This window comes from Mus musculus, chromosome 14 (genome assembly GCF_000001635.26).
Source record: "Mus musculus strain C57BL/6J chromosome 14, GRCm38.p6 C57BL/6J".
NCBI lineage: Eukaryota > Metazoa > Chordata > Mammalia > Rodentia > Muridae > Mus > Mus musculus.
Genome location: NC_000080.6, coordinates 6,222,502 through 6,245,933, shown reverse-complemented (window position 1 = coordinate 6,245,933; position 23,432 = coordinate 6,222,502). Strand labels below are relative to the sequence as shown.

Sequence of the window (23,432 nt, the reverse complement as noted above, 5' to 3'; positions counted from 1 at the left end):
TGGAGGATCCCTGAATACCACTCCTGGGCATATATCCAGAAGATGTTCCAACTGGTAAGAAGGACACATGCTCCACTATGTTCATAGCAGCCTTATTTATTATAGCCAGAAGCTGGAAATAACCCAGATGCCCCTCAACAGAGGAATGGATACAGAAAATGTGGTACATTTACACAATGGAGTACTACTCAGCTATTAAAAAGAATGAATTTATGAAATTCCTAGCCAAATGGTTGGACCTGGAGGTAGCATCATACTGAGTGAGGTAACCCAATCACAAAAGAATTCACATGATATGTACTCACTGGTAAGTGGATATTATCCCAGAAACTTAGAATACCCAAGATATGAGATACAATTTGCAAAACACAAGAAACTCAAGAAGAACTAATACTGAAGTGTGGACACTTTGCCCCTTCTTATAATTGGGAACAAAACACCCAGGAAAGAGTTACAGAGACAAAATTTGGAGTTGAGAAGAAAGGATGTATCATCTAGAAACTGCCATAGAAGTGGATGCTCACAGTCAGCTATTGGATGGATCACATGGCCGCCAATGGAGGAGCTAGAGAAAGTACCCAAGGAGCTAAAGGGATCTGCAACCCTATAGGTGGAACAAAATATGAACTAACCAGTACACTCCCCCCCAATCCCCCCCCCTCTGCCGGAGCTCGTGTCTCAGTCTGAGTATGTATCTGAAGATGGCCTAGTTGGCCATCAGTGGAAGAAGAGGCCCCTTGTTCTTGCAAACTTTATATGCCTCAGTACAGGGGAACACCAGGGCCAAAAAGTGGGAGTGAGTGAGTAGGGGAGTGGTAGGGGGAGGATATGGGGGACTTTTGGGATAGCATTGGAAATGTAAATGAAGAAAATCACAAATAAAAAAAGGGAAAAAAAGAGAACTTCAAGTCTCTGAAGAAAGAAATTGCAGAAGATCATAGAAGATGGAAAAGATCTCCTGAGCTATCTGGGGAAAGGAAGCAGCATGCAGTGTCACACAGCTCTCTCTGAGGCAATTGCTAGAACTGGAATAGGGATGTTTGTTTGTTTGTTTGTTTGTTTGTTTGTTTATTATAAAAGCATACAAAAGTTAGCCAGTGTTGGTACATGCCTGTGATTCCAGCACTCAGGTTTTAAAAAAATTGTTGTTGTTAGTATTCCTGTTGATTCTATTGGATTTGTTTTGAACTCTCCCAGCTATTTGCACTGGACCCAGAAAATTAAGCCCATGCTCTGTACAGACCTATCATTCATGTTAATCAGTGATTTTATTCTTAGCAATCACTCCTCAGATGATCTCATTACTCACTTTCAAATAAGGAAAACAGTCATACAAACATTAGTTAACTTGTATGGTCTCACATAACCAACTCATCATGACTATAGAGTGGCATCCCAATCTTTGGAATACTCAAGCTTCTATTTTTGAGATGACAGGCCTCTGTGTAAGACTCCATTAGCTGGCAGAGGACCTGGAATGTCTGGCGCTTGAAGGCCAAGGCTGCCCCTCCAGTGTCTCTGAAGTTGAAGCAGAGGTCAGCCAACAACACAGGAACACTTGGCCACAGCTGGTTCAGGTCTGTGTTTTGGATGAGCCCTGAGACCTGGATGAACACAGGTCTCCAGAGTTCTGGTAAAGGTGAGCACAAACACTTAGACTCAAGGAGAATGATGGACCTTTGGGATGCAAGTCTTTCTTTTTTTTTATCTTTGCTTTGTACATAGTTTATGTCAAAATCAACTTTTTCTATACTCCAGACCTTACTTAATCAGTCTGACAGAAATTTTGAACCCTCTGACAAACATCACTCCATCCCTCTTCTACCTTTTTCCCTGGACCATCATTCTCAGAGATGAGCCATTCTGAGGGAATCCTAATAGCCCCAAAGGTAGTCATCTTTGGCACTTGATCTTTAGGAAAGTAGGCAGAGTTCTGCCCCAGATGATTGCAGATGTTCCTCTTGGCCTTCAAATTGTCTGGAAACCTTTGGTCTTACTTCTCCCTTCTCATCTTATTTGGACCTAGATCCCAATATTTCCACACAAAACAGAGGCTGGAGATTCTTAATGATACCTTGTAGTTTATTGTTTCTGTTTAAAACACTAGGTAGAAACTCCCATGACCTCCCAAGACAAAATGATTTACAATTTGAAAGTCAGTGACCAAATGCCCTATTGTCTCCTCCCTGGAGAAATCATGATTAAAAAATTAATAATAATCCACGGTGGTAGTATGTTGCTTTGTTTGTTTGTCCGTTTATTAGTTTTGGGGGTGGTGGGTTTTTTATTTTGTTCTGTTTTTTTGAGACAAGGTCTGTCAGTGTAACCCTGGATGTCCGGGGAACTTACAACATAAAGCAGGATGGCTACAACCTCAGAGAGATCCACCTGCCTCTGCCTCCCAAGTGGTGGGATTAAAGTCGTACACAAGCATATCAGATAATAATCTTTTAATTGCCTAAACTATATCTCATAAAGGAAGAAAAACAGAAGTCAAAATTGCCTCACTCTAAAGCTACTTTCATGATTAATTAAAAGCAAGGTACTCATCAGCTGACTGTGTTCTCTGTTTAGCACACTTTTGCCAAATTTAGAGAACAATTTAAAGCCATTCAGAATTAACAATGAATATACATGAATGTCAAACAAAATAAGAAATCCATATCTTACTCAGGAGACATTTTTGACACACAAAGTTTTCTGACCTTGGCTGAAATAACTGTTTTATTGTTGTTTTGGGGGGTTTTGTTTGTTTGTTTTTTCTTTTTGTTTGTTTGTTTGGGTGTTTTTTTTTTGGTATTTTGGTTTTTTTTTTTTCTGAGACAGGGATTCTCTATGTAGCCCTGGCTGTCCTGGAGCTCACTCTGTAGACCAGGCTGGCCTCGAAGTCAGAAATCTGCCTGCCTCTGCCTCTCAAGTGCTGGGATTAAAGGCATGCATCACTGCTGCCAGGCAGGCTGAGATAATTCAATGGCTGAAAGTCATGGAGACAGTTCTCATCCGAGTGTACCACCGTATGACCAACCATTAACTATGCCAGCTTGAAAGTAGAGCAACAATCTCCAGCCATTGAGGCATAATGAAAGATTACTGTACTCACAGGCCAACAAAAGGCGCAAACAGACTTATTCACATTCAGAGTTTATAGCAATGTCCTTTCAGACCATTGATATCTACGAAATGCATATGAAATACCTACAGCACTGAGTCTAAAGGGGACTCCACCTCACAGGGAACATACAGAAGGGTAAAGAGGAAAACCAAGAATGGAAACCTTACTGCTCCCAGTTGCCTTTTTCAAGCCAACATCTCTTTCAAGCCTGCAGATTTTTTTTGCCTTTGGGAAATTAAATTGGACACAAAATCATCTTGCTTATCACATAGCAACGTAAATGTAACTACCTGAAGTCCTACTCAGCTGACAGGAGAAAAGATACAAGTGAAAAACAGAGAATGAGTAAAGAGGAAAAAAATGTACCTAGTCAATAGGAAGATGAACAAAATGGACCAAAGACATCAAAAAAGATGGAGGTGAGGAGGGCACTAAGATACAGGAGATCACTGTCAAACTACATGCCCTTCAAAGCACAGTCTTAGCCCTGAGCTGGGGCAGTGCCAGCACACTTCTTTTTTTTTTTAATTTTTTATTAGGTATTTAGCTCATTTACATTTCCAATGCTATACCAAAAGTCCCCCATACCCACCCACCCCCACTCCCCTACCCACCCACTCCCCCTTTTTGGCCCTGGCGTTCCCCTGTACTGGAGCATATAAATTTTGCGTGTCCAATGGGCCTCTCTTTCCAGTGATGGCCGACTAGGCCATCTTTTGATACATATGCTTCTAGAGTCAAGAGCTCCGGGGTACTGGTTAGTTCATAATGTTGTTCCACCTATAGGGTTGCAGATCCCTTTAGCTCCTTGGGTACTTTCTCTAGCTACTCCATTGGGAGCCCTATGATCCATCCATTAGCTGACTGTGAGCATCCACTTCTGTGTTTGCTAGGCCCCGGCATAGTCTCACAAGAGACAGCTACATCTGGGTCCTTTCGATAAAATCTTGCTAGTGTATGCAATGGTGTCAGCGTTTGGATGCTGATTATGGGGTGGATCCCTGGATATGGCAGTCTCTACATGGTCCATCCTTTCATCTCAGCTCCAAACTTTGTCTCTGTAACTCCTTCCAAGGGTGTTTTGTTCCCACTTCTAAGGAGGGGCATAGTGTCCACACTTCAGTCTTCATTTTTCTTGAGTTTCATGTGTTTAGGAAATTGTATCTTATATCTTGGGTATCCTAGGTTTTGGGCTAATATCCACTTATCAGTGAGTACATATTGTGTGAGTTCCTTTGTGAATGTGTTACCTCACTCAGGATGATGCCCTCCAGGTCCATCCATTTGGCTAGGAATTTCATAAATTCATTCTTTTTAATAGCTGAGTAGTACTCCATTGTGTAGATGTACCACATTTTCTGTATCCATTCCTCTGTTGAGGGGCATCTGGGTTCTTTCCAGCTTCTGGCTATTGCTATGAACATAGTGGAGCATGTGTCCTTCTTACCAGTGGGGCATATTCTGGATATATGCCCAGGAGAGGTATTGCTGGATCATCCGGTAGTACTATGTCCAATTTTCTGAGGAACTGCCAGACTGATTTCCAGAGTGGTTGTACAAGCCTGCAATCCCACCAACAATGGAGGAGTGTTCCTCTTTCTCCACATCCACACCAGCATCTGCTGTCACCTGAATTTTTGATCTTAGCCATTCTGATTGGTGTGAGGTGGAATCTCAGGGTTGTTTTGATTTGCATTTCCCTGATGATTAAGGATGTTGAGCATTTTTTCAGGTGCTTCTCTGCCATTCGGTATTCCTCAGGTGAGAATTCTTTGTTCAGTTCTGAGCCCCATTTTTTAATGGGGTTATTTGATTTTCTGAAGTCCACCTTCTTGAGTTCTTTATATATGTTGGATATTAGTCCCCTATCTGATTTAGGATAGGTAAAGATCCTTTCCCAATCTGTTGGTGGTCTTTTTGTCTTATTGACGGTGTCTTTTGCCTTGCAGAAACTTTGGAGTTTCATTAGGTCCCATTTGTCAATTCTTGATCTTACAGCACAAGCCATTGCTATTCTGTTCAGGAATTTTTCCCCTGTGCCCATATCTTCAAGGCTTTTCCCCACTTTCTCCTCTATAAGTTTCAGTGTCTCTGGTTTTATGTGAAGTTCTTTGATCCATTTAGATTTGACCTTAGTACAAGGAGATAAGTATGGATCGATTTGCATTCTTCTACATGATAACAACCAGTTGTGCCAGCACCAATTGTTGAAAATGCTGTCTTTCTTCCACTGGATGGTTTTAGCTCCCTTGTCGAAGATCAAGTGACCATAGGTGTGTGGGTTCATTTCTGGGTCTTCAATTCTATTCCATTGGTCTACTTCTCTGTCTCTATACCAGTACCCTGCAGTTTATATCACAATTGCTCTGTAGTAAAGCTTTAGGTCAGGCATGGTGATTCCACCAGAGGTTCTTTTATCCTTGAGAAGAGTTTTTGCTATCTTAGGTTTTTTGTTATTCCAGATGAATTTGCAAATTGCTCCTTCTAATTCATTGAAGAATTGAGTTGGAATTTTGATGGGGATTGCATTGAATCTGTAGATTGCTTTTGGCAAGATAGCCATTTTTACAATGTTGATCCTGCCAGTCCATGAGTATGGGAGATCCTTCCATCTTCTGAGATCTTCTTTAATTTCTTTCTTCAGAGACTTGAAGTTTTTATCATACAGATCTTTCACTTCTTTAGTTAGAGTCACGCCGAGATATTTTATATCATTTGTGACTATTGAGAAGGGTGTTGTTTCCCTAATTTCTTTCTCAGTCTGTTTATTCTTTGTATAGAGAAAGGCCATTGACTTGTTTGAGATTATTTTATATCCAGCTACTTCACCGAAGCTGTTTATCAGGTTTAGGAGTTCTCTGGTGGAGTTTTTGGGGTCACTTATATATACTATCATATCATCTGCAAAAAGTGATATTTTGACTTCCTCTTTTCCAATTTGTATCCCCTTGATCTCCTTTTGTTGTCAGATTGCTCCGGCTAATACTTCAAGTACTATGTTGAAAAGGTAGGGAGAAAGTGGGCAGCCTTGTCTAGTCCCTGATTTTAGTGGGATTGCTTCCAGCTTCTCTCCATTTACTTTGATGTTGGCTACTGGTTTGCTGTAGATTGCTTTTATCATGTTTAGGTATGGGCCTTGAATTCCCGATCTTTCCAGAACTTTTATCATGAATGGGTTTTGGATCTTGTCAAATGCTTTTTCTGCATCTAACGAGATGATCATGTGGTTTTTGTCTTTGAGTTTGTTTATATAATGGATTACATTGATGGATTTTCGTATATTAAACCATCCCTGCATCCCTGGAATAAAACCTACTTGGTCAGGATGGATGATTGCTTTAATGTGTTCTTGGATTCAGTTAGCGAGAATTTTATTGAGGATTTTTGCATCGATATTCATAAGAGAAATTGGCCTGAAGTTCTCTATCTTTGTTGGATCTTTCTGTGGTTTAGGTATCAGAGTAATAGTGGCTTCATAAAATGAGTTGGGTAGAGTACCTTCTACTTCTATCTTGTGAAAAAGTTTGTGCAGAACTGGAATTAGATCTTCTTTGATGGTCTGATAGAACTCTGCACTAAACCCCTCTGTTCCTGGGCTTTTTTTAGCTGGGAGACTATTTATAACTTCTTCTATTTCTTTAGGGGATATGGGACTGTTTAGAAGGTCAACTTGATCCTGATTCAACTTTGGTACCTGGTACCTGTCCAGAAATTTGTCCATTTCGTCCAGGTTTTCCAGTTTTGTTGAGTATAGCCTTTTGTAGAAGGATCTGATGGTGTTTTGGATTTCTTCAGGATCTGTTGTTATGTCTCCCTTTTCAGTTCTGATTTTGTTAATTAGGATTTTGTCCCTGTGCCCTCTAGTGAGTCTAGCTAATGGTTTATCTATCTTGTTGATTTTCTCAAAGAACCAACTCCTCGTTTGGTTAATTCTTTGAATAGTTCTTCTTGTTTCCACTTGGTTGATTTCACCCCTGAGTTTGATTATTTCCTGCCGTCTACTCCTCTTGGGTGAATTTGCTTCCTTTTTTTCTAGAGCTTTTAGATTTGTTGTCAAGCTGCTAGTATGTGCTCTCTCCCGTTTCTTCTTGGAGGCACTCAGAGCTATGAGTTTCCCTCTTAGAAATGCTTTCATTGTGTCCCAAAGGTTTGGGTACGTTGTGGCTTCATTTTCATTAAACTCTAAAAAGTCTTTAATTTCTTTCTTTATTCCTTCCTTGACCAAGGTATCATTGAGAAGAGTGTTGTTCAGTTTCCAGGTGAGTGTTGGCTTTCTATTATTTTTTTTTGGTATTGAAGATCAGCCTTAGACCATGGTGATCTGATAGGATACATGGGACAATTTCAATATTTTTGAATCTGTTGAGGCCTGTTTTGTGACCTATTATGTGGTCAATTTTGGAGAAGGTACCATGAGGTGCTGAGAAGAAGGTATATCCTTTTGTTTTAGGATAAAATGTTCTGTAGATATCTGTCAGATCCATTTGTTTCATCACTTCTGTTAGTTTCAGTGTGTCCCTGTTTAGTTTCTGTTTCCATGATCTGTCCATTGGTGAAAGTGGTGTGTTGAAGTCTCCCACTATTATTGTGTGAGGTGCAATGTGTGCTTTGAGCTTTACTAAAGTTTCTTTAATGAATGTGGCTGCCCTTGTATTTGGAGCATAGATATTCAGAATTGAGAGTTCCTCTTGGAAGATTTTACCTTTGATGAGAACGAAGTGCCCCTCCTTGTCTTTTTTGATGACTTTGGGTTGGAAGTCAATCTTATCAGATATTAGGATGGCTACTCCAGCTTGTTTCTTCATACCATTTGCTTGGAAAATTGTTTTCCAGCCTTTCATTCTGAGGTAGTGTCTATCTTTTTCTCTGAGATGAGTTTCCTGTAAGCAGCAAAATATCGGGTCTTGTTTGTGTAGCCAGTTTGTTAGTCTATGTCTTTTTATTGGGGAGTTGAGACCATTGATGTTAAGAGATATTAAGGAAAAGTAATTGTTGCTTCCTGTTATTTTTGTTGTTAAAGTTGGCATTCTGTTCTTGTGGCTGTCTTCTTTTAGGTTTGTTGAGGGATTACCTTCCTGTTTTTTCTAGGGCGTTGTTCCCGTTCTTGTATTGATTTTTTTCTGTTATTATCCTTTGAAGGGCTGGATTCATGGAGAGATAATGTGTGAATTTGGTTTTGTCGTGGAATACTTTGGTTTCTCCATCTATGGTAATTGAGAGTTTGGCTGGGTATAGTAGCCTGGGCTGGAATTTGTGTTCTCTTAGTGTCTGTATAACATCTGTCCGGGCTCTTCTGGCTTTCATAGTCTCTGGTGAAAAATCTGGTGTAAATTCTGATAGGCTTGCCTTTATATGTTACTTGACCTTTTTCCCTTACTGCTTTTAGTATTCTATCTTTATTTAGTGCATTTGTTGTTCTGATTATTATGTGTCGGGAGGAATTTCTTTTCTGGTCCAGTCTATTTGGAGTTCTGTAGGCTTCTTGGATGTTCATAGGCATCTCTTTCTTTAGATTTGGGAAGTTTTCTTCAATAATTTTGTTGAAGATGTTTGCTGGTCCTTTGAGTTGAAAATCTTCATTTTCATCCACTCCTATTACCCGTAGGTTTGGTCTTCTCATTGTGTCCTGGATTTCCTGGATATTTTGAGTTAGGATCTTTTTGCATTTTCCATTTTCTTTGATTGTTGTGCCGATGTTCTCTATGGAATCTTCTGCACCTGAGATTCTCTCTTCCATCTCTTGTATTCTGTTGCTGATGCTCAAATCTATGGTTCCAGATTTCTTTCCTAGGGTTTCTATCTCCAGTGTTGCCTCACTTTGAGTTTTCTTTATTGTGTCTACTTCCCTTTTTAGGTCTAGTATGGTTTTGTTCATTTCTATCACCTGTTTGTATGTTTTTTCCTCTTTTTCTGTAAGGACTTCAACCTGTTTGATTGTGTTTTCCTGTTTTTCTCTAAGGACTTGTAACTCTTTAGCAGTGTTCTCCTGTATTTCTTTAAGTGATTTATTAAAGTCCTTCTTGGTGTCCTCTGCCATCATCATGAGATATGCTTTTAAATCTAGGTCTAGGTTTTCAGGTGTGTTGGGGTGTCCTGGACTGGACGAAGTGGGAGTGCTGGGTTCTGATGATGGTGAGTGGTCGTGGTTCCTGTTAGTAAGATTCCTACGTTTACCTTTCGCCATCTGGTAATCTCTGGAGTTAGTAGTTATAGTTGACTCTGTTTAGAGATTGTTCTTCTGGTGATTCTGTTACCGTCTATCAGCAGACCTGGGAGACAGATTCTCTCCTCTGAGTTTCAGTGCTCAGAGCACTCTCTGCTGGCAAGCTCTCTTACAGGGAAGGTGCGCAGATATCTTGTTTTTGGACCTCCTGCTGGCCTAAGAAGAAGGCCCAAAACAGGGACTTTCTCAGAAGCTGTGTTGCTTTGGCAGTTCCCAGAAGCTGTCAGCTTCTGTGGTGCAGACTCTCACCTGTGCAGACTAAATTCCTAAGTTCCAGGGAGTCCCGGAATCAAGATGGCGACCGCTGCTGCTGAGGCTGAGGCCGCCTCCCAAGCCAGGCGGACACCTGTCTTCTGGTCCGGACGGTGGCCGGCTGTCTGTGGCCCGCCAAGGGTGCTGCCTCAGCGGCTCTGTGCTTCTGCCTGTCCCAGAAGCTGTCCGGTTCTCTGGCGCACCCTCTCACCTGTTCAGACTAATTTCCTAAGTTCTGCTGAGTCCCGGAACCAAGATGGCGACCGCTGCTGCTGAGGCTGGGGCCGCCTCCCAAGCCAGGCGGACACCTGTCCTCTGGTCCGGATGGTGGCCGGCTGGCCAGCACACTTCTTTTTCTCTGCCTGCCTGCCTGTCTGTCTGTCTGTCTGTCTGTCTGTCTGTCTCTGTGTTTCTCTGTCTCTGTCTCTCTCTCTCTCTGTTTCTCTGTCTCTGTCTCTGTCTCTCCCTCCCTCCCTCTCCCTCCTCCGTGTCTTTCTCTCTCCCTCCCCCCTCTCTCTCTCTCTCTCACACACACACACACACACACACACACACACACATCCTATTCTTTACATTAAAAGTTGTCCTATACACTACCCCGCCCCCCAAAATGGTGAGATTAGTGTACTGTCCTAAAACCACCAATTTCCTCCCACTAAAATGATTAATTAAATGATCTCATACCGTGTTATTTCAACCAAATGAAACTGTCTACACTTTGCCAACTTTGAACTGCTGAAAGCAATTTAGCACAGCTCATCTGAATGGCCTACTATCACTAAAAAGAAGGAAGTAAATATACAGAAAGCCATTAGGGAATAGTCCTACTAGCAGTTTTTAAACAGAATATATACACATTGTGTGTGTGTAAAAATATCTACGAATACAAAAATAGACAGTGATATTTTCTAAATGTCTATTTTTTGAGAGAGGGTCTCACTATGTCACCCAAGTTAGCCTTGATCTTTAGGCAATCCTCCTGCATCAGTTTCCCTGGTGCTGGGACTACAGGTATATACCATGTTATTTGGTTATCTTTAAAAAATGTATAAATGCATATATATATGCGTGTGTGTTTATATGTGTGTATATATATATATATATATATATATATATATATATATATATTCTTACGTGTATGTTGTACATAAATAATATATAACACTTGTAAGTGCATAGAGATTTTCTGGAAGCACCGCAAGAAAACATCACTTACGATTGCCTCTGAGAGGAAACCAGAGATCAGTGGAAGATGGGATTTCTCTCATGGCTAGAATCCTTTCCTGTAGCCTCTTGTATTGTTAGTATGTGTGGGTTTGAATATGCTTGGCCCAGGGAGTGGCACTATTAGGAGTTATGGCCTTGTTAAAGAAGGCATGGCCTTATTGGAAGAAGTGTGACAGTGTGGGGGTGGGCTTGTAGACTCTCCTCCTAGCTGCCTGGATGCTAGTCTTCTCCTGCTTGACTTTGGAACAAGATGTGGAATTCTCAAATATTCCTATACCATGCCTGCCTGGATACTGCCATGCTCCAGCCTTGATGATAATGGACTGAACCTCTGAACCTGTAAGCCAGCCCCAATTAAATGCTCTCCCTCTGTTGCCTTGGTCAAGGTGTCTCTTCATAGAAATGAAACCCTAACTAAGACAGTATGTCTGACTACATACATGTCTTATTGTTGTTTTGAGATAGGGCCTTACAAGATAGGCCAGACTATAGTCAAATTTACCATCCTCTTGCCTCAGCCTTCTGAGCAGTATAATTAAAATACCCATTGCCAGCTTGTACAATGTTTTCAATTAAGAAAATGCCTAGACACTTTTCAAATGTCTCAAGTAAAGCAATGCCCATTTTAGTATGCAAATACTTTAGTGTATCATGAAATATTTACAAAAAGTATTTCAAACAAGGTTAATTACTTAAACTCTGGCCTTTTGTTAGTTTGGTTTTGAGACAGAGTTTGATGTAGCCCAGGCTGGCCTGGGACTCCCTTTGTAAATGAGGATAGTCTTGAAGCAGTTATCCCCTGCCTCTATGTCCTGAGCATTAGAATTCCAGGTGAGTGACACTGCACCTTGTTTCTATGCAATACTGGGAACTAAATCCAGAGCTTCATGCATGCTAGCAAAGCAGTCTACCAGTGAGCTGCCTCCCCAGCCCAAACTGTTCTGCACTGTTCACTGGCTGCCAAACAGGGGCATGACCCCGGGGATCTTCAATGGGAACTAAAGTGAGTGGGCTTGTTCTAATGATAATATTCACATTGCAAGTATTTCATAACTATGCAGTCATTCATGGAAAGATATTTGTGTGTGTGTGCGCACGCGCGTGCACGTCACAAGCACATATTCGATGAGGTCATGGTCAGCTGTCTTCCTCTTCCTCCTCCTCCTCCTCCTCCTCCTCCTCCCCCTCCCCCTCCCCCTCCCCGTCCTCCTCCTCCTCCTCCTCCTCCTCCTCCTCCTCCTCCTCCTCCTCCTCCTCCTCCTCTTCTTCTTCTTCTTCTTCTTCTTCTTCTTCTTCTTCTTCTTCTTCTTCTTCTTCTTCTGAGACAGGATTTCTCTGTGTAGCCCTGGCTTTCCTGGAACTTACTTTGTAGACCAGGCTGGCCTCAAACTCAGAAATCCACCTGCCTCTGCCTCGCAAGTGCTGGGATTAAAGGGTGGCATCACTATGACCTGCAGCTGTCTTCTTTAGTCACTTTGCTCTTTAATTTTTGGACAAGGTTGATCCTTAAACCTGAATCTCTGATTGGCTTGGCCAACAACTCATGGGGATCCTCCTGTGAATGCCTCCCCAGCACCTGCCTTTTATCAAATGTGGTAGAGGGGTCTGAATAAGAATGATTGCCCCCATCCCTGACCCCTCCCTACCCCCACTCCACACAAGCATGCCCCCAGTCTATGGAATGTAAACACTTGGTCCTCAGTCAGTGGCATTATTTGGGAAGGAATTAGGAGTTTCTTTCTGGAGGAAGTACCTCACTTGGGGGGGGGGGCAGGGTCTGGGAATTTAAAGCTTCACACTGCTCTCAGTTGGCTCTCTCTGTTCCAGGCCTTCAGTGCATCATGCTGCAGCTTCCTGCTTCTACTGCTATGCCTGCCTCATGCAGCAATGCCTCCACACCAGGATGACCTCTTATGCTTTTGGAAGTAAAAGCCCCAAAACAATCTTCTATAAGCTCTCCTGGTCAAGGTATTTTTATCACAGCAACAAAAAGGCAACAAAGACACATGAGTATTGGGGATGTGCCTCAGTTCCTCCACTTACACAGCAAGCACCTTACAGTCCGAGTCCTTGCTCCTCCCCTCAAATATTTTCAAGTTCTATGAACAACACACTCACCTGTGGGCCATACACCTAACTACACAACTCGATCAGGAGCACATTTGTACATCTATATGTAAGCATGTAGTATGTATAAGTGTGTGAATGCAGAACTAAACGCACTATTAGTAATCCTAACCCATCATACTTAGAGGGTCTTGATGTATCTTCAGGATGACTGAGAAAACACTGTTAGTGTGTGTACTGGCTAGTTTTGTGTCAACTTGACACAGCTGGAGTTATCACAAAAAAAGGAGCTTCAGTTGAGGAAATGCCTCCATGAGATCCAACTTTAAGGCATTTTCTCAATTTATGATCAAGGGGGAAAGGCCCCTTGTGGGTGGGACCATCTCTGGGTTGGTAGTCTTGGTTCTATAAGAGAGCAGGCTGAGCAAGCCAGGGGAAGCAAGCCAGTAAAGAACATCCCTCCATGGCCTCTGCATCAGCTCCTGCTTCATGACCTGTTTGAGTTCCAGTCCTGACTTCCTTGGTGATAAACAGCAGCATGGAAGTGTAAGCTGAATAAACCCTTTCCTCCCCAACTTGCTTCTTGGACATGATGTTTGTGCAGGAATAGAAACCCTGACTAAGACAAATTGGTACCAGAAGTGGGGTATTCCTGTGACAACCTGACCATGTTTTGGGGAGGACTGTGGAAGGACTTTGGAACTTTGGGCTTGAAGATCCATTTGTTGTTAAGAGCTTTGTCAGATGTTGTGTAGGAGCTTGGAAGATAATGTTGAGAACAGTGCAGAAGATGGAGGCCTGGCTTGTGAAATTTCAGAGGGAAAATTAAAGACTCTTTTCAGGGCCATTGCTGTTTTGATTGTGAAGATTCTGTAGTTCTGGTTAGCTGGGGCTGAAGAATCAGCTGTGATTAACAAGATACCAGAACTACTATAGCAAAAACTTTGCATTACTGGGACTATTGATGCTGGTTAGCTGGAGCTAAGAAATTAGCTGTGATTAAGAAGAGACCAGCATCGTTGAGGTGACATCTTCTGGGAAGTGTTTTCTGAAAGTACAAAGAGGCTGTTCCAGAGATAGCCAAGGTTGTACTCCTTCTGCAGCGGGACTTGGTAATGTGTAAGGGTCACCCAGGTGGTACTGGTTTTGAAGGCATGAAGGGGTCACGAAGAGCAGCTGAGGCTCGGCACTGTGAGAGGGCATGGGAAGGCCATTGGTGAAGGTGCAGCCTCAGTTGCAATTGACGGCCCAGGACTGAAGGGGTCATGCAGTGTTTTGGAGATGCCAGTACCATGAGATGACCACCAAGAGCAGCAGCAGCAGTGGAGTACAGGCATCTGGAGCCTAGAGGACGACACGTGTGCTACAAAGGGCATGGCTGAAGAAGTGACCCAAGCCCTTGGAGGAGCCCAGAAGATCGTGAGTTGGATCCCAAACATTGGATGGTTGGAGATTGATTTTAGCTTTTGATTGTGACTGTGCCCTGATATTTTCCCTCTTGAAGGAAGTATTTTAGTGGAGCCCACAGTTAAGAGACTTTTAATTGTAAAAAGACTTTGGATTTTAAAAGAGATGGATATTTTAAAGAGTTGAAATTTTAAGAATATGTAAAGACTGTGGGACGTTTAAAATTATTTAGATCTTGGGGATGAATAAGAATGTAAGGGTTGAGGCTTACTAGTGATGTGTTTGTGTATCAAGTTGACAAGGGGTCAATTGTACTGGCTAGTTTTGTGTCAACTTGACACAGCTGGAGTTATCACAAAAAAAGGAGCTTCAGTTGAGGAAAAGCCTCCATGAGATCCAACTGTAAGGCATTTTCTCAATTAATGATCAAGGGGGAAAGGCCCCTTGTGGGTGGGACCATCTCTGGGTTGGTAGTCTTGGTTCTATAAGAGAGCAGGCTGAGCAAGCCAGGGGAAGCAAGCCAGTAAAGAACATCCCTCCATGGCCTCTGCATCAGCTCCTGCTTCATGACCTGTTTGAGTTCCAGTCCTGACTTCCTTGGTGATAAACAGCAGCATGGAAGTGTAAGCTGAATAAACCCTTTCCTCCCCAACTTGCTTCTTGGACATGATGTTTGTGCAGGAATAGAAACCCTGACTAAGACAGTGTGGCCTCAAAACCAACTAAGCCTTAGCCAAATCTGGGGCCTGTGCCTCTATTCAAGCCTCTCTCACCTTATACTCCTAGGGAGAAGATGAGGAAATATCTTCATTCTCCTAAGGGTGTTTCTCTTCTTACCTGGATAATTCCCAAAGACTAGGAACCCACTCTTACCTTTAGTAGCTCTACTTAAATTACCTCCTCCACAGACCTCACCTTCTCCTCTCAGGAGCAGTATGTGAGCTAAGAGCCACCATGATGGGCACAACAGCACAAGTTACAGCCTGGAGTGCCACAGTGATGGGCACCACAGCACAAGTTACAGCCTGGACTGCAGGAGGTGGGCCATGAGGCAGAGGCCCATTAGTCTTAGCAACTTATTACTGTGACTTCAGATGTTTGAACACAAAAACATTTTTTATAAATACTGACATATGAGCCAGTATAAAATGCAGATTTCCTGATATTCTGATATGAATATCAGAAGCAGTATTCAAAAACTTGATAATTAGCCATAATCATGGCAAATGTTTCACAGAAAGTCCAAAAAAAAAAAAAAAAAAGAACAACAACAACAAACCCAAACACCTTTAATCCCAGCACTCAGGTGTCAGAGGCAGGCAGATTTCTGAGTTTGAGGAGAGCCTGGTCTACAAAGTGAGTTCCTGGACAGCCAGGGCTATACAGAGAAACGCTGTCTCGAAAAACCACAACAACAACAAAACAAAAACAAACAAACAAAAACATTTTCTTAGATTTATTGTAGCCGTCATAAACATGCTTTATCCAAAAATTAAACATTACAATCTTTCATGTTCATTAAGCCAACAACTTAATAGTGCCCTCTATCAAATTTTTTGTTCAATCTTACTTCCTCAGTTCAATTTATGCCATCCCTAATTTTTTTTCAAATGGCATGAATCTTACTTGCCGATATTGATATTAATAGGCATGGAATTTTGACCATTGCATATAAGTATATGATATGCCAAATTTGAAACCTGCCATTTTTCTCTTTAACTCACTTTTTCAGGTTTGTTTGTTCGTTTTGTTTTGTTTTGTTTTTTATGACACAGGGTTTCTCTGCATAGTCCTGGCTGTCTTGGAACAACCTTTGTAGACCAGTCTTGAACTCAGAAATCTGCCTGCCTCTGCCTCAGGAGTGCTGGGATTAAAGGCTTGTGCCACCACTGTCCGGCCAGGGTTTTGGGTCTTTTGGTTTGTTTATTTTTGTTTTTGTTTTGTTTTGTTTTGAATAATTTTTCACAAGTTAAATGTATGGTTAGCTTTAGTTTTCAAAAAATCGAAATTCAGAAAAATTACAAATGCTATGAACTTCAAATCCGTCTCCATTAAACAGTAGTTCCAAGATGTCTGAGTAAACATGGCTGAAGCAACCTTTGACTCTGGTAACTGAAGTCATTGTCATGTATACATCTACTGAATTTTACATGCCAGCACATGCTCAAACAAACACTAATCCAAACTGTTTCCATGTAAGACTCCCATAAGCCTTAGGCAGTTAATTGTCATGAAATGAGTGTGGATGAATTGCTTTTGCAAATCTGTTACTAGAGGGAGCATCCACTAATTTAATCATTTCCCTCCTCAAAATCTTGCTTTAACTCCTCCACCAACGACAGTCTAGGTGTTGAAGACTTCTAAACTAAGAAGAATGTTAAAGTATCTAAGTCCCTTAACATCCAGTAGCCTCTGCCTTCATTATTAAAGGAAAGCTCAACTTTGAGACTAATCAGCACAAAAATGCCACAAAAGCACTACCACACCCTGAAATACCCTAAAGAAATTAATTTGTGATGAACCACCATGGATGTCTGAGCCCTATACTTTGAGGGAACCTGCAACACAGAAGCCTGGGCAGCCTGTGGGCACAGCACACCAGGGAAACTGACTGAGAGACTCAAGCTGCTCAGCTTGCTGTGGGTGGGAAAGCACAGTGGCTGGCAGAATACAGCTTCCAGCAGGGCTTCCATAGCATGCAGCTCATGGGTGAACGACCAAACTCCCTTTAAGTTTCCTAGGTGGGATCTCGCCACCCGGCTCTAACCGTGCTTCAAGATGCTTGCTATGATGGCTAGACAAGTGTTCCAGAACACACCATAGATATCTCTTCAACACACCTCTTGAATCCCTAGAGCACCTTCCAGTCCTCTGCGCCAGGCCACGCCCCATCCAGGCCGCCCCCCCCCTCCCCCTGCACCACTCTTCTGGATACCACTTCCAGGGATCTCCCAGAGCATTCCCTCTGCCCACAGCCCTCTCACAGGTCCACGGCTGAGCCTTAGCTTGGTCCCTATCTGTTCAGAGGTGGACACTTTATGGATCAGCTTCTGGGGCCCCTCCTGTTCCAATTCACTGTAGGATGAATCCTCTCCAGGTCCTGCAGCAGTGGGGCAAACCACACTAGCCTCAGGGACAGCTCCTCCTGTGAAGCCCTGAGGGTGGTGCTGGCTGCAGGCCCAGGCATCCTCTCTGATTCCTGCAGGGACACAGCAGTGCCCCAGGGGCTGTGGTCAGCTGCTGGGCTCTGCCCGAAAGTCTTAGCCCTGCCCCTAGCTAGCACCATCTTCCGCGATCCCCTCTGTGCAGCACCCTGGACCCGGGACCCTGGATCACAAGCCTCCCCTGCCTAGACCTCTTGGGTCCTCTGTGCACTTCACGCCTGGGTACCCAGCCTTGGGATGTTCTGGTGTTGCTGACCCAGGATATGACCAGCACCAGAATGAGATGACAGATGTCGAGATACGCCTCGAAGGACCTCCCTCTCACTCCTCCTAGGGTCTGGAGGGCTCAGAGGAAATAGAGTAGAGATAGGAAGGGGCATGAAGCAGCAGGTCAGGCAGTGGAGATCCTCCTCCCCTTGTTCTAGGCAGCAGGAGTGAGGAGAAGGCTCCTGAGGGAAAGGGGGACATGGGGCTATCTCCTATGTTCTGGGGTGCACTCTGGACCCCGAATACCTCCACATACTCGAACCACAAAGTACAACTCCAGCTAAGTAAAAGTTCCCTCTGCCCGGGAGAAGAACTCGGTCTCATGGACCCTCACTCATCACCATTGCTAGGACCTTACCTCCGCACCTCTGCCTGGGGGTTCGGGGCCTTTAGGCCACCTCTACAGTGCTGTTTAGCTTTGGGCCCACCCCCATCTGGCGCATTAGGTAGAGAAGAGCATTTTCTGGGAGGTTCAGCTCTGCTCTGAGAGCTTTTGGTTCAGAAAGAGTGATTCCCTTTGGCTAACAGGAAGCTGGGAAGGGCATGGTGAGGACTCAGAAACAAGAGAGGACATGCATGCAGCCCAAGATGACAACATGCCGAAATAAATGTCTAGGCTAAAGCGCCCATCCAGAATGCCTGGAAGAATGCATTGAACTACGTGAACAAAGTACAAAGCAAAGAATATATATACACACATCCACAGGAGAGAACACCTCTCCCTGGTCCAGACTAAAGTCTGAGGAAAGAGAATCCACAGGCTGGAGCCTCAGCTCCCAGGCTTCCCTGGCCAGCTGCTTCAGCACAGCCACAGGGAAGAGCTACCTTGCAGCAGCAGTGCACAATGCACATTCGACCTCAAAATCCTACACAGGTGGGGGAAGAGGGGCTGAAGGAGAGGGTAGGAAAAGGACAGGCTTCCTGCTGTCCACCTTAGAAAACTTCACAGTGCTGTTAGTGATTTTCCAATGGTGAATTCTCTACTGACTTGGGGGGGGGGTGCTCTCTTCAGTAGATCAATTCTTTTAGCCCTTCAGGTTCCTCCTTTAGTTTGTCACTTAGCCTTGACCTTGAAAATTCCTGGAAACTAAGATTTGGGGTTTTGATTCTTTCAGGTTTCAGGTGCAACCTTAAGCCCAGCAATGATCCCCTGCCAGCTCTAAGAGATTTTAACTACACTGAAAACGTGAAATCCCTTTAGGTCATTCAGCAAGAGAGTGCTGCCATGTTTCTCAAACACAGAGACAGCCTCTCTTGTGCTTCAGTTATTCCCTTTAGCGAGGGAAAACATGGGGTAAAATGGACTTCAAAAGTCCTTCTGGCCCTATAATATGAACTTCTGTACCTACAAGTACACACTGCCGAGAACTTTCTAAGAAACAATAGCATTAAATGGCCTTGGTCGGAGATCCAGATCAGTGCCTAGAGTACAGAAAGCCTATACACAGCCAAAACCAAAACAATGCCCTTTTATTGACCTTTGTCTTAGTCTGACTATTTGGTCACAGACAAGTCAAGACAAAGACCCCTAGTAAAAGGCCTAACACAGTTCAGACTTTTCCTTTTAATGTAAAGAAGACAGAGGGCACAAGCTGGGACCAAAATGTGATTATGATTCTAATGTTCTCTTCCCCACACTCTATATAGTGAAAGGTCACTTTGGCAGCTATCCTGTATTTCAACCTACACATTAAACTTTCAGGTTTTATATAGCAACATTTCCCAGAATCCAGTCAAGGGTGACTGAAGTGAAAGGTGGTCTAAGGCCCATGCCTATTTGGGAAAGAAGACGGGTTCCATTTCTTACTCTTTGAAAGGATGATGATTGCTTAGAGACACATTGCACAGCTTCACATCCAGGAGCCAGGCAATTAATTCCTCAAAGTGCAGGCATCTGTTACTTATAAAAACCTAGCCTTGCAGCCCACTCTGATCAACACAGAATTCAGTAGCCAGTTCCTAAGGCCTGTAACTTTGAAAAGCAAAGCCAGTCTAAGCTGGTTCCTGCTAAGTAAATGACTGCAACTCAACAGCATCTGCAGCTGTAGAGGAAACCCAGGATGGCTGAAAATACTGTGTAGGCAAAGAAAGGAAAGCTGCCTCATTTCCCACTAAAGGCAGCTCAGGGGAAAAGCCTGGTGGAAGCCCATTGCTTCTGAGAAACTTTCAAGGAATCCCCAATTTAAAATAGTTTCTGACCTACTAACTGCTTCTCCTAGTTAAAAGCTTTCACAGTGGTTCTCTGACCTAAGGGACATGCACTTGCCTTTTCTTTGTTCAGTTTGTTTCTTTGTTTTGAGGGAGTCCCCTAGCACACCTCAGGCCCAATCTGACTTGGCATTTATGGCAGGTCTCCAGCATCAAACTCTATTTCTCGAAATGGCTACTACCATTTCAAATACATGGCATATTGTCTCATTTGGTTTATAAAAAGTTCCTTGACTTTCTTTAGTGTTTTAGATTTTCAAATATTTTCTCCCCTGCTGCTCATGAATTCCCTTTTATTACTGTTACTTTGAGATCTTCATTGGTGAGCCATTGTAGTGCACACCTTTGGTTGCAGAATTCCAGAGGCAGATGCCAGCAAGCCTCTGAAATGTGAAGCCAGCCTGGGCTATACAATAAAACTTCCATGTAGAACATATCACTAATCTTGTTGAAAGCTTGCATGTTGGAGTTTAAGGTATGAGTGCTCCCAAGAGCTGGAAGCCAGTCTGGGCTACATTGTAACAGGCCCGCAAGGGCTACACAGCAAGATCTTGTTTCAAACAAACAAACAAACAAACAAAAGCAAGAAAGAGTCTTGGCCATATAGTGTATAGATGCTACCGTCAGGGTTAAACAGAAAGGAGTAAAGCTGAACCCCCAGTCAGTTTTCTTCTTAATAAGGTGCCATACCATCACTCCCAAAGTACAAGAGACATAAGCCAAAGATGATTAAAACTTTATGAACACTCTATTACTACTTACAGGTATTTTGAACTAATCAATTGCACACAAGCAGAATCATGAGTCACTTAAATCTTACCCGCGTTCTCGCGACCGGCCAGGAAAGACGCAGCAAACCAGAATCTTCTGCGGCAAAACTTTATTGCTTACATCTTCAGGAGCAAGAGTGCAAGAGCAAGAGCGCAAGAACACAAGAGCTTTATTGCTTACATCTTCAGGAGCAAGAAGCAAGAGCCAGAGCAAGAGAGCAAGAGAGAGAATGGCGAAACCCCGTCCCCTTTTAGGAGAATTATTCTCCGCCTAGGACGTATTACTCCCTGATTGGCTGCAGCCCATCGGCCGAGTTGTCGTCACGGGGAAGGCAGAGCACATGTAGTGGAAAACTACCCTTGGCACATGCGCAGATTATTTTTTTACCACTTAGAACACAGGATGTCAGCGCCATCTTGCAACAGCGAATGTGAGGGTGGCTTCCTACACTTAAAGTGTCTAATCCCATGTCCTACGGTTTTACCTTCAATTGTGATAGAACTTAAGAGTTATGTGTCATATCTTGAAAACCATGAGTGGGTACTTGAGAAGCCATGGTGCAGGGCTCATGTTCCTGATCAGTCCAGAACCAAAGGACTACAGATGGAACCAGCACAGACTGGAAGGCTGCCCTGGCAGCAATATGGAACTGACTCAGCAATCACTATGTATTCCATAGTCAGAACTTAACATTCAAAACGTTTGCCCTGGGTCAATTTTCTTAGTTGTTACGCCGATAACAAAACATTCCGTGAGCAACAGTGCTGTCGATTACAGGAACTTCTGTGGTCCTAGCCCACAAGGCCAAAGACTCACCATCCAGGCAGAATGTGGAACTGTACAACCTCTAGCTTGTATTGTGGCCTTTTTGCTTTGAAACACTTCTCTTTCTAAGTGTCCATTAATTCTGGACTATTAACTGGTATACTGCCATCAGTTAATGCCAACAGGTACAGAACCATTTGAAAATAAAAACCAATTTTAGGCAATGACGTATAGTCAAGCCTCTCTCCACTTAAGGTATTTTGTAAATACTCCCACATTTTTAAACTGAGCTCGAATTCTAACTACCTATCTGCTACCCACTCCCACCCAAGATTAAGGACTGCTTTGCTAAATATCTTCTAATCGCTCATTCTCAACAGCAAAACACTTTGATTCTACTTACTTATTTACTTTAGTGATGCTAGGGCAAGCCTTGCACTGGCATATGCTCTGTCCCAGATCTACATCCCAGCCCCCATTTTTTTCTTCTGTCTCTGGATCCAGAGTCTCAATATGTAGCTTATGCTGGCTCCCCAATCTGGGCCCTCTTTCCTCACCTAGTTGTTGTGAATACAGGTGTGCAGCACCACACCCAATTCCCCAAATACTTTTTGGGCTAAAATTTAAATTATGCCCATATTCACTAACACTGGACTATATTCCAAAGCTAGCAAGAAAGAAAACCAAGAAACTTACTCTGCTAGCAAGTATCTCCTTTAGGCTCAAGACTTAGCCAGAATAACGCTAAATAAAGCTAATATGTATCCAAATGTATCTGATTAACTTAATTTCACTCCCTCACAGAGAGAATGGCAGGAAGTCCCAGAAAATCCCTTTTCTCCACATGAATCTCCAAGGAATCTTTTGTTTTTCTCTCTGAATAGGAGAAATCAGGCCATCAAAGTTTAGGCTCCATCAGGAGAGAGGGAGAGAGGGAGATAGAGGAAGAAAGAAAGAGAGAGAGAGAGAGAGAGAGAGAGAGAGAGAGAATGAGAATAAGGGAATGGAGAAGGGAAGAAGGGAGAAGGGAGGAGGGAGGAGAGAGGAGAAAGAAGAGAGGAGAGAGAAGACAGAAGAGAGAAGAGAAAGCATAGTATGCCTTGGTTGCCTGGTGAAACAAAAAACATCTATGAGTATTTTAACCTATATGTCTTTGACACTGCAGACCTTTTGCATAGGAAGTCTTTCCATCCAGAAAATAAGCATCAGAGAGATAGTCAGCTGTCCTTTCAAAATAGGACAAGAGAAATATACTCTTCTGCATTTTGGCCAGAATAAATCTGATAATATGCAAGGCTTCTCTCTCTTTTAGGGGTGATGATCAGAATGGTCTCAAGCAACTCCAGAATTTCCACACCAAAGCAGAAGGCTTATGAACTCCAGGACCAAAAAGTCCAGCCAAGCAGCTATTGAAGCTAAAACTAAAGGCAGATTCAGCAGTGCAGCCAAATCCCCACTGAATCTAATGGAAGAGAAAGCAGGAAAGAGCCTCAAACTCATGGGAATGGAGATAAATATCATAAACGAACTCCAATAGCTCAGGTTCTAACATCAAAATTTATAAATGGGCCACAAGAAACTGAAAAGCTTCTGTAAGACAAAGGGCATAGCCAATAGGACAAATTGGCAAGCTACATATTCGGAAATAATGTTTACCAACTCCCCATCCAATGCACGGCTAATATACAAAATATATAAAGAATTCAAGTAGCTAGCCACCATAAGAGCTAAGAACACCATCTAAAAATGGGGTATAGAACTACACAAAAAATTCACAATGAATCTTGAATGGCTGAGAGCACTGAAGAAGTCTGCAACGTCCTTAATCTTCAGGGAATAAAACCAAAATGACCCTGAGGTTGGTGTCCAGCAGTATACTTTCTAGTGAAGAATGCCAAGATCAAAAACTTCTGTGAAAACACATGGTCAGAATTTAAAGAAACAGGAACATTCTTCCATTTCTGGTAGG

The 23,432-nt window shown here is 42.9% G+C and overlaps 1 long non-coding RNA gene across 1 annotated transcript; it reads left to right on the top strand.

The window, feature by feature from the left end:
* The first annotated feature begins 12,655 nt into the window (after positions 1–12,655).
* Positions 12,656–22,837, top strand: Gm41093. Its single transcript, XR_874184.1, has 2 exons — positions 12,656–12,782; positions 22,776–22,837. It is a non-coding gene; the product is annotated as a predicted gene, 41093 (long non-coding RNA).
* The last annotated feature ends 595 nt before the right edge of the window (positions 22,838–23,432 follow it).